Below are 12039 nucleotides of genomic sequence, written 5' to 3'. Positions count from 1 at the left end.
TAGCACAGGCATTTGATTCTTTGCATTGGCAATATTTATGGCAGGTGTTGCATAAACTCAGTTTTGGTCCAGCCTATGTAAGTTGGGTTCAGCTCCTTTACACAAGACCCCTGCGCGTGGGTGATGACTGGGACAACGGTCTCATTGCTTTTCACTCTTGGAAGGGGGACGAAACAAGGATGCCCTTTTTCACCGATACTCTTCGCACTGGCTATGGAGCCACTAGCAGCACACCCTCGCCAAGTATTGAATCCATGGGGCAATTCAATTGGTATGACCACACGTGGTCTCCCTAAATGCCGATGACACCTTGGTATATTTGCGCGGACCGTCAGTCTCAGTGCCCCACCTCATGTTACTATTGCAGGATTTTGAGAGAGTCTCAGAGCTGAGAGTTCACCCCGCCAAATCTAAATTATTCCCTTTGGGCTCAATGGCAGGCCGAGCCCTCGAAACCCTCCCACGATCGTCGATACTATAGGAAACCATGGATGTGCAATATCTGGAAATCCGGCTGGCACCCACGGCACAATATGTTCATGAACTTAATATAGTGAGAGTGATAGCGGGTCTTCAGAACTCTGTAAAATTCTGGCGGGGACTGCCTCTGTCACTTATGGGGAGAGTCGCTACAATAAAGATGATCATACTTTCTTGTTGCCTCTACTCTACAAGGGTCGTTCAATATGATCCCTAGAGAATACTTCCAAATATAGACAGTATTATTGTCGATTTGTTGTGGGCAGATAAACTTAAAAGAGTACGACTTTCTACCTTGCAGCACACATGGGAGAAAGGGGGATTGGAGGTCCCGAATATTGAATTGTACTACATGGAGGCTCACCTGCAACACACAATATATTGGTTCTTCTCGGAGGCCTCCTGTGAGAAATAACTGCTGGAAGATTCTTGTGTGACGGAAGAGCTGCCATCCCTTCTAGTGAGAGGAACCAGGTTACCCCCGAATACCTAATGGGTGGCTCAACAATTAGCCAGTATTTGGGAGAACGCAGTCACTAGGGTAGTTCATTGCCTGTCTTATGCCCCTAATATGCCTCTGTGGTCCCTACAGCCATTCCACAAAATTGCAGCGTCTATGTTAGTTCGCAGCTGGAGGGAGGGCGGTTGCACCACCATAGAAGATCTTTACCTAGGGGGACACTTTATTTCAATGACGGAAGTGTTTGACACCTTCCGCTTAGGGCCAGGCCACTTGTTACAGTACTGTAACAGCTCCACGATGGCCAGGGAGATATGGTCCACGTTTCTGGATGCCCCCCCCCCCTTCATCCGCTATACTCTCCACCCTCCTACAAATTGCAGGGGGTGACGCTTAGTGTCTCAGATATACCGAGCTCTACAGGATGATCTGCGTATCGTACCGCTGCAGGTTCAGACCCGGTGGGAAGAGGTGATCCCTGAGACTTTGGCCGAGGGAGACTGGGCAAAGATTTGCACAGGAGTGAGACTGGCCAGCTCCAACGCCTGATTCAAATTAACGCAATATAATTTCTTACATCAAACTTACCTTACTCCATTGAAATTACATGCAATCTATAGTGCAGGCCTGATGCCTGCTCCCGTTGTAAAACCCCGGGGGCCACGTTCAACACATGGTATGGGACTGTGAGAGCTTGCTCCCTTACTGCATGTTATAAATTCACAGATAGAAAGTGTCCACACCAGTGCGACCTCTGCTGACTCATGATTGCCCTGTACTACTCCAAGAGGGACTTGCTGACGGTCTCCTCCAAATATAGCCCCCTGACCCACACGAGTTGATGTCAAATCACATGTACACATAAACAAGACCACAGATGCACAGGTGGGAGAGGAAGGAGGGTGGGATAGGGTGTTTTGTGTTATGAGTATTTTTTCATATCGGGTCACAAACTCTTCATGACAACCTACATACATGGTGATGTATTATGTATGGGAATTTATACTGTTAACCCAAGAATGCCATGTAGAGTTGTCTCTCTGAAATGTAAAAATAATGTTTGTTTTTTTTAAACTTTAAAAATATCAGTAGCCACATGTGTAAATGTTGGTTATTTGAATATGGAAAGAAATTAATGAATATTTTCTGCTGGAGTAGAGAATGGGACATATGTATTCTCCAAACCTGCTTTAACTGAGGAATAGGTCTGAATAACACTGAGAAGGAAACTTGAATCACAATCACTTAGAATGAGATGACTAACAGTAACTAAGGCTCTCATTATGGGCTTGGAGATCTCAATATCCAAGATGTATACTGTGCAACAATACTTGAGCCAATTTAGTGCCAAATTGTGTTATCAGATGGCTGCTGAAAGGCAACTTTGAAAGTGGCATTTGCTTTCACATTGTGTTCCAAGAAGATCCATCCAAGGAACACCCCACATTTCAATAAATGAACAACGTCATCCTGATTTAGGCATCACTCTTGTGATAACATGTTCATCCGAGGGGGAGCATATGCCTTCATAATACCCTCCCATGATGAATGCACTGGTGAATTGTAATGCCCCACAGAACCAGTAACCTATTCTCTGCATAAGTTCACTCATCCAAATTTATATCAAGGACTAGATGCTGAGAAGCTCTGTTGAGTGTCCTTTTAGATTGTCAGAGGAAAGGGTGACTACTCCCAGTATCAACTGCACCACCCGGGAAAAAAATAATATATGTGAAAGGTGCCAAATGTATCCTTTAGAAGGTCTCAGTTAGGAGGACCGCCATAAGAAAAAAACATCTTTGGCTATCTAGTATTTATTGATTGCAGACAAAGGCAGTACTAGAATAATCAGCAAGATACTAAACTAGATGAAGGCAGCACTGGAAAAAAAAATGCACCAAACTCCTCCAGGCATCTCGAAGGAGAAAAGAAACAGGATATGCAAGAGAAGACCCCAGAACTGAAAAGATCCAACCTGCTTGAAGCAAATATCAGGGACAAAAATAATAAGGGCAAGGGGTGAAGATTGCAAAGAGAAATAAGAATATATTTCCATCACAATATATGTTACAGTTTGTACAGCCTCCTTTATATATACTGCAAGTAAGAGCTTACATCCTAGGTAGAAACTGTGTAATTTCTCGGACTGGGAGACTTTGGCATCCTCCAAGGAATGGACCACAACCTCGAAATGGCTTTACAAAATGTATTTGTTCCTTTCCAAGAGGTCATGCTGTTGATTTCACTACAAGATACCTAAGATTGACATCCTGCACACAGTGCAGAATTCTGGAGTCCCGCGATCATCCTTTGAGCTCAATGTTTTAAGCTGCTTGGGCGAAAGCCCTCTGGGTTACAGCAAGTGCCGAAGAACTTAAATAACTCTGTCACCGAGGACGTTCACCATCAGTCTGAGTGTGGCATGTGGCAATGCCCTAATGGAGAGAACATGAAGAACGCATTCTCCTTATCAAACTAGGTGGCCTCAGTTAAGTTCTTGAGATTATGCTGGGGTAGGGGCATAAACAGAAGAATCATCTGTCCAACTGAGCTCACTTGAAGGGCAATCCTTCCATTTGACCAAAAGCTGATGCTGACATTGAAGCCTCCAGGAATCACAAATATCGTGAATATTCAGATTGGTCACGAACCATAACAGGGGGAGAGTAAGATGGAACTCAATGATAATAATTGGGAACACATGGCTTCAATTGAGGTAAGTACTATGGAACTTCAATCAGAAACCCACAGGATTGATTTGATGAGTTATCACTAACGGAACACAAAAATCATGGTTGAATTTTACTTGCAATTGATGATAACAAGAAGACTGCCAAACTTTCCCTCTAGGTAAAAAGTAATTTATAGGCAGAGGCCTTCACTGTGACTTAAAAATGGTGTAAAACTAAAACAAGTTGTTGTTATCATCACGTAATTACATGCATGGCTTAAGCAAATCATCGGTGTTGATCATTTGTGTTTCTTGTTTGAATTATGTTACCAGCTGCCATATCTAACAATATGATGTTTAAGTTACATACTCTGAAACGTCCTTTTGAGGAATAAGGCCTTCTTTCTAAAACATGCAGATGAGTTGCACTGTTCAAGAATTGCAAGGTATGCGATCAAAACGTCAGAACACCCCCTCTCGGCGTGGTATTGCTAAGGACATTGAAACAAGAACTATGAAAACTAACAGGTCTGGTGTTAGATCTATGACTTATGGTTACTGCTAAATTTTAATCCATGTTAAATTACAAGTTGTGTGATAATTATGACACCCCTCGCAGTGCTCTGTCCCCCTCAACAGATTTCAGAGAGGCAGAAATGCATCAGAAGAAAAGACCCGGGAAACAGCTAAAACATGCAAAATTCAGGCCCATATGTATACTTTTTTTGCGTCGCATTTGCGTCATGTATTGACGCAAAAGCGGCGCAAACTTACAAAATATAATTGTATTTTGTACGTTTGTGCCGCATTTGGGTCAAAAGATGATGCAAATGCGGCGCAAGAAAAGTATAACTATGGGCCTCAGTGTGTTAAGTACCAGGGCTGCACGCTATGCAGCAGTTATAAGGAGAAAACTCCGAATCAAAAGTATTTACCACAACCAGTAAAACAGTCACACCGGGATACCTGTAGATACCAAGTAAACAATCCACTTATTCTTCATACTAGAAATCAGGGCCTTATTGTGCTAATGTATCCAAACACAAGCATGCACGAATATGCATAGGACGTTTAGCCACTTCTCAAAGACCTTGCGCCCTTTGACGTCATTGACAGAAGCATCTCTTAGTTGGGGTACTAATTGTCCTTGAATTCACAGTGATCTGAAGCTTCAAGGTTGGGTCTGGAAGTGCTATATCAAAGACAATGTTTTTTCATTGTGTATTTGTGTGTTCCGATATGTCACTTATATCCAAAAGACAGAATATACTGGGCTCAATTCACAAAAGGTTTTATGAGTAGAGGATGTAGTAGTAGAGGAGTAGTGTTTTACATATTTTACATGCCATTGAAAAACATATTTTACATGCCTATGTAAATCAGCCATTAATCGTCCATCTCCCTATTACCAAAAGTACAAAGAAGGCATATGGCCTCATTACGAGATGGTGGCGGTCGGCTTGCTGCGGCTTTGGCAATCGGACCACCAAATTACATTTTGGCGGTCGGACCGCCAAAGGACCACCGTCCCTGCTGGGAACCTAGTTCCTGATGGCATGAATGTGGTTGGGTTTGCAACCAGCCATGGCGGCAATGAACTCAGTGCCACCTGGCTGATTACAACATCTCTTTCCGCCAGCCTTTCATGGGGGCGACCCCGCACTGCCCATGAGTGCAGGGGCCCTCTTCCCACCACCATCGGAAACCAGACATTCCGAGGGTGCTGGAGTGCTAGGATATTGGCCAAAATCCTAACACTGTTCCTGTAGGTCAGCCCGGCGGGAATGTGTATTACAATGTTACCAAACATTGTAATACATTTGGGGGGAATGTTATCTCTATGGAAGTGGCATCCTCCCTGTGAGTTTGGTGGTCCAGTTGTGGGGCCACCAAACTCATAATGAGGCCTGAAGTATTTTCTGTTTTTAATTATTGTGTAGGAATATTTCCATTTTTGATGTTTTGTGGCAAATCCACAAAGGTACGCAGGAGTATGTAAAGAGTGCTACAGAAGTACTACTTTACAATCAATCAATCAGGAATTTGTAAAGTGCTCTACTCAACCGTGAGGGTCTCAAGGCGCTGGAGGGGGGGGAGAAGGGAGGGAGGTGCTGCTACTGTTCGAACAGTCAGGTCTTGAGAAGTTTCCTGAAGGTAAGGAGGTCTTTGGTCTGGCGCAGGTGGGTGGGAAGAGTGTTCCACGTTTTGGTGGCGAAGTGGGAGAATGATCTACCACCGGTTGTAGTTCTGCGGACGCGTGGGACAGTTGCGAGGGTGAGGTCAGCGGAGTGGAGATGCCGGGTCCGGGTGCAGAAGGAGAGCCGTCTGTTGAGGTATTCTGGTCCGGTGTTGGGCAGTGCTTTGTGTGCGTGGGTGAGGAGTCTGAAGGTGATTCTCTTGTTGACTGGGAGCCAGTGCAGGTTTCTCAGGTGGCCTGTGATATGGCAGTGGCGGGGGATGTCCAGGATGAGGCGAGCGGAGGTGTTCTGGATGCGTTTCAGCCTCTTCTGGAGTTTGGCCATGGGTCCTGCATAGAGGGCATTGCCGTAGTCCAGTTTGCTGCTTACGAGGGCTTGGGTGACTGTTCTGGTTTCAGTGGGTATCCATTAGATCCTTCGGAGGATGCAGAGGGTGTTGAAGCAGGAGGAGGAGATGGCGTTGAATTGCTGGGTCATGGATAATGAAGAGTCCAAGATGAATCCTAGGTTGCGTGCGTGGTCGGTGGGAGTCGGAGCAGCTCAGAGAGTGGCAGGCCACCAGGAGTCATCCAATGCAGAGGGGTGGAGCCGAAGATGAGGACTTCCGTCTTGACGGAATTGAGTTTGAGGCAGCTGCTCTTCATCCATTCGGCAATGGCCTTCATTCCTTCATGAAGGTTGGTCTTGGCGGAGTCCTTGGTGAGGGAGAGGATCAGCTAGGTGTCGTCGGCATATGAGATGATGTTGAGGTTGTGGCAGCGGGCGATGTTAGCGAGCGGCGCCATATAGACGTTGAAGAGGGTCGGGCTGAGGGACGAACCCTGGGATACGCCGCAAATGATTTCAGCGGCCTCCGAGTGGAATGGGGGGAGGCGGACTCTCTGGGTGAGATAGAAGGTGACCCAGTCCTGGGCTCCAGTTGCGGATTTCTGCATTGCTGAGGCGTGAGCGTAGGGTGTGGTGGCAGACGGTGTTGAACGCAGCCGAGGGGTCCGGGAGGATGAGGGCTGCGGTTTCGCCGTTGTCCAGTATGGTTCTGATGTTGTCAGTGGCGCCAATGAGGGAGGTTTCAGTACTGTGGTTGCTGCAGAATCCAGATTGGGAAGGGTCCAGGGAGCAGTTCTCCTCGAGGAAGTGGGTTAGTTGTTTGTTGACAGCCTTCTTGATGACTTTTTGCGGGGAAGGGGAGCAGGGAGATAGGCCGGAAGTTCTTGAGGTCCTTTGGGTCCGTCTTGGGTTTTTTGAGGAGGGCATTGATCTCGGCGTGTTTCCAGCTCTCCGGGAAGGTGGCGGACTCGAAGGAGCTGTTGACGATCTTCCGTAGTTGGGGTGTGATTACAGAGCTTGCTTTGTTAAGGATGTGGTGAGGGCAGGGGTCAAATGGAGAGCTGGAGTGGATGGAGTTCATGATTTCTATGGTGTCGTTGTAGTTGACGGGGGTCCAGGAGAGCAGGAGGTTGGTCAGAGGTGAATCTGTGGTGTTGGTGGTTGCCGGGGGGTCTGGGTGCTGAAGCTGTCGTAGATGTCTGCAATCTTGCAGTGGAAGTAGGAGGCTAGGGAGTCGCAGAGGTCTTGGGATGGCAGGATGTTGTTGGCATTGGAGCTGGGGTTGGTGAGTTCCTACATAACGTTGAAGAGCTCCTTGTGGCTGTGTGCATTGTTGTTAATTCGGTCTTTGAAGACAGTTCTCTTGGCAGCTCGGATTTTTGAAGGCTCTGTGGTTATACAGAGTCTGATCTTGGCGCCACTTTGGAGTCTTGGTCAGGTTTGCTTAGATTCGTGGAGGTCAGAGGTAAACCAGAAGGCCTTTCTGTTGGTGCGTCTGTTGGAGGGATTCTTGATTGGGGCAAGAGTATTGGCACAGGTGTCGACCCATTGCCTGAAGTTGCGGGCAGCTGCATCAGTGTCGGTGATGTTGATGGGTGGGTTCCAGGAGAGGGTTGCAATAAGTTGGTCTTGGGTGACCTTGTTCCGACTGAGGTGGGGGATCCGTTGTGGGTGGTGGTGTGTTGTGGGCTTCTTGAAGGAGAAGCGGATGCAGCGGTGATCTGTCCACTGGAGTTCGGTGGTGTGGCTGAAGGAGACGTGATTGCTGGTGGAGAAAATAGGGTCGAGTGTGTGTCCTGCGGAGTGGGCTGGTGTCATGACGAGCTGTTTGAGGCCAAGGTTAGAGAGGTTGTCGAGCAGGGTGGCGGTGTTGCTGTCGTTGGCGTTCTCGAAGTGGAAGTTTAAGTCCCCGAGGAGTATGTAGTCAGTGGATGCGAGTGTGTGCGTGCTGATGACGTCGGTGATGGAGTCGCTGAACTGCTTTCGGGTAATGGGGGGCCTGTGGATGAGGGTCCCTCGGAGGGTGGAGTTTGGGTCAGTGTGGATCTGGAAGTGCAGGTGTTCGGCGGTGCTGAGGGTGTCTTCGGTGCTGGTCGTGATCCTGAGGGTGTTCTTGTGGATGATGGCGATGCCTCCTCCTGATTTATTGGAGCGTTCCCTGCGGGTGATCTTGTAGCGATCCGGGATGGCTATGGCGATGTCAGGTGCTAAGGAGGGGTTCATCCAGGTCTCGGTCAGGAAGGTGACGTCTGGGGAGGCTGAGTCGAGTAGATTCCATAACTCTACTGCGTGCTTGTGGACGGAGCGGGTGTTGAGGAGGATACATCTGAGATGGTTGCGTCCTGCCTTGGTGGGTGGGTCGTTGGCATGGAGGCTGGTGAAGCTGCAGATCCGGCAGGAGAAGGGTCCGCGGGTGGTCTGTGGGGAGGCTTGAAGGCAGGCGGGAGAGCGGACGGTTTTGAGGGCACATAGGGTGGCGACGTAGTACTGAAGACATACGTGGCGGCGTTGGGGGGGACGGGAGCCAGAGGTTCTGGCACAGGGCGTGGATGGGCTTGCCATTCGCACTTAAGTAGGGAGGTGGGGGGGGAGGAGAAGACAGCTGGGAGGCGGGGGCAAAAAACAGCACAAAACAGGGGGTGGGGCTGCAAAAGGGGGGAGGGGCCACGAAGGCAGCAGCGGCGGGGGAGAGAGAGAGAGAGGGGGGAGAGCGAAAGTGAGAGAGAGCGGAGTGAGAGAAAAACGAGGAAGAGATTACCGCTAAGCAAAAGGAGCACAAAGGGACAGAAGTGAAGCACAGCACAGAGCAAAGCAGAGAAAGGAGGAGAAAAGGAGGAGAGAGGCAGAAGGTAGCCTAGTAGGAAAGCAGAGCTCTCCCACTAGACACCAGTGATGAGATGCAGGCAGAAGCCGGCGGGTGGAGGAGGGCCTCGAACTCCTGACAGGGGTCAGGAGTTCAGAGGAGCCAGAGAAAGGGCTCTACTTGCAAGGTGGAGCCACAGGAGGCAGAGCAGTGCACTGACCAGGTCAGTGGTATTGCTCAGGCTATCACACAGCGGCTGCCATTAAGTAGGGAGGTGGGGGGAAGAGAAGACAGCTGGGAGGCGGAAGCGGGGGTGGAAAACGGTGCAAAAATGGGGGCGAGACGCGAAAAGGGGGCGGGCTGTGGGGGCAGCAGTGGCGGGGGAGAAAAAAGGGGGGAGCGAAAGTGAGAGAGAGTGAGCAGAGTGAGAGAAAAATGAGGAAGAGAGTAGCGCGAAGCAAAAGGATCACAAAGGGACAGAAGTGAAGCAGATCAGAGAGAAAAGCAGAAAAAGGAGGATAGAGGCAGAAGGTAGCCTAGTAGGGAAGCAGAGCTCTCCCACTAGACACCAGGGATGAGGCGCAGGCAGAAGCCTGCAGGTGGAAATACCTTTGTGGATAGACCCATATATATTCAGTAATTTTTTGTAAAATCAAAATACATTTTTTTATCAACATCTAAAAGATGAAAGCTCAAGATTCCCTTCCTAGGATAAGCATCTGCGGTGTGCTCTCATTCCAAGGCTGGCATGTTAATCATCGCACCAACTTCTTTAACAATTTTTTTTTAAGATGAGTTAACCATGCTTTTGCTTCCAAATCTACATTGGCCTTTGAGAAAAAGTCTATCCTATAATCAGGCAACGGGTCAAGTCACCGAGCTGCTATACAATTCCCAACATTCTAGCGTCAAAGACATGAATGTCAATTAATGATAGCTTGGGGTGGTACACGTAGATATCGCTTATGCACCGCTGACATTCCCTTTGTGATCTCTAGTTTTAGGAGTGCAGAGGCAGCAGTTGAAACAAGAAAGTAATGTTCTAAAGCCATATTTTTGCGGCTTTCTCTCCCTTTCTTTTTTCTAACCCCACAGTTGAAAACAGGAGTTGGTCGTTGTGGTAAGAGGTAGAAGAAGGGGTTAACTCAGTGAAGTCAATCGGGTAGTCAAATGTGCCATGATGTGGCTTCTGCTAACCTGGCACCTAGGTCGTTTATTCCAGACTTTGTGGCCTGTCTGCAAGCATTAACCTCTTTGCTGCCAGGCCTTTTCCCCTCAGGTGCCAGGCCTTTTTTAGGCTATTTGGGGCACTTTGCGCTTAGGCCCTCATAACGTTTTGTCCACATAAGCTACCCACGCCAAATATGCGTCCTTTTTTTCCAACATCCTAGGGATTCTAGAGGTACCCAGGGTTTGTGGGTTCTCCTGAAGGAGACCAAGAAATTAGCCAAAATACAGCAAAAATTTAGTTTTTTTTTCAAATAAATGGGAAAAAAGGGCTGCAGAAGAAGGCTTGTGTTTTTGCCCTGAAAATGACATCAACAAAGGGTTTAAGGTACTACAATCACCAGCTTCCCAGCTTTCAGGAACAGGCAGACTTGAATCAGAAAACCCAATTTTTCAACACAATTTTGCCATTTTACTGGGACATACCCCATTTTTACTATTTTTTGTGCTTTCAGCCTCCTTCCAGTTAGTGACAGAAATGGGTGTGAAACCAATGCTGAATCCCAGAAAGCTAAACATTTCTGAAAAGTAAGCAAACTTCTAAATTCAGCAAGGGGTAATTTATGTAGATCCTACAAGGTTTTCCTACAGAAAATAACAGCTGAAATAAAAAAATATTGAAATTGAGGTGAAAAAAACAGCACTTTTTTTCAACGTTTTACTCTGTAACTTTTTTCTGTGATGTTAAATTTTTGACAGCAATATACCGTTACGTCTGCTGGACTCCTCTGCTTGCAGGGATATATAGGGATTGTAGGTTCATCAAGAACCCTAGGTAACCAGAGCCATTAAATGAGCTGCACCTTGCAATGGGTTTTAATTCTATACCGGGTATACATCAATTCATTTCCAAAATGGGCACAAGATAAGGTGTTGAGAAGCAGTGGTTATTTGCACATCTCTGAATTACGGGGTGGCATTTCTCAAATAGACGTAATTTTTACACACTGTCTTATATTTGGAAGGAAAAAATGTAGAGAAAGACAAGGGGCAATAACACTTGTTTTGCTATTCTATGTTCCCCCAAGTCTCCTGATAAAAATGGTACCTCACTTGCGTGGGTAGGCCTAATGCTCGCAACAGGAAATGCAACGTGGACACATCACATTTTTACAATGAAATATCATGTGTTTTTTGCAAAGTGCCTAGCTGTAGATTTTGGCCTCTAGCTCAGCCGGCACCCTAGGGAAACCTACCAAACCTGTGCATTTTTAAAAACTAGACACCTAGGGGAATCCAGCATGGGGTAACTTGTGGGGCTCTCACCAGGTTCTGTTACTCAGAATCCTTTGCGAACCTCAAAATGTGGCCAAAAAAAACACATTTTCCTCACATTTTGGTGACAGAAAGTTCTGGAATCTGAGAGGAGCTACAAATTTCCTTCCACCCAGTGCTCCCTCACGTCTCCTGATAAAAATGGTACCTCACTTGTGTGGCTAGGCCTAGTGCCCGCGACATGAAATGTCCCAAAACACAACGTGGACACATCACATTTTCCCAAAGAAAACAGAGCTGTTTTTTGGAAAAAGCCTAGCTGTAGATTTGGGCCTTTAGCTCAGCTGGCACCTCAGGAAACCTATCAAACCTGTGCATTTTCAAAAACTAAACACCAGGGGGAACCCAAGATAGGGTGACTTGTGGGGCTTTCACCAGGTTCTGTTACCCAGAATCCTTTGCAAACCTCACAATTTGGCCAAAAAACACTTCTCCCTCACATTTTGGTGACAGAAAGTTCTGGAATCTGAGAGGGGTCACAAATTTCCTTCCACCCAGCGCTTCCCCAAGTCTCCCAATAAAAATGGTGCCACACTTGTGTGGGTAGGCCTAGTGCCCCTGAAAGGAAATGCCCCAAAATACTATCTGGACACATCAA

Source organism: Pleurodeles waltl, chromosome 3_2 (assembly GCF_031143425.1).
Source record: "Pleurodeles waltl isolate 20211129_DDA chromosome 3_2, aPleWal1.hap1.20221129, whole genome shotgun sequence".
Lineage (NCBI taxonomy): Eukaryota > Metazoa > Chordata > Amphibia > Caudata > Salamandridae > Pleurodeles > Pleurodeles waltl.
Note: the sequence above shows the minus strand (reverse complement) of the source record.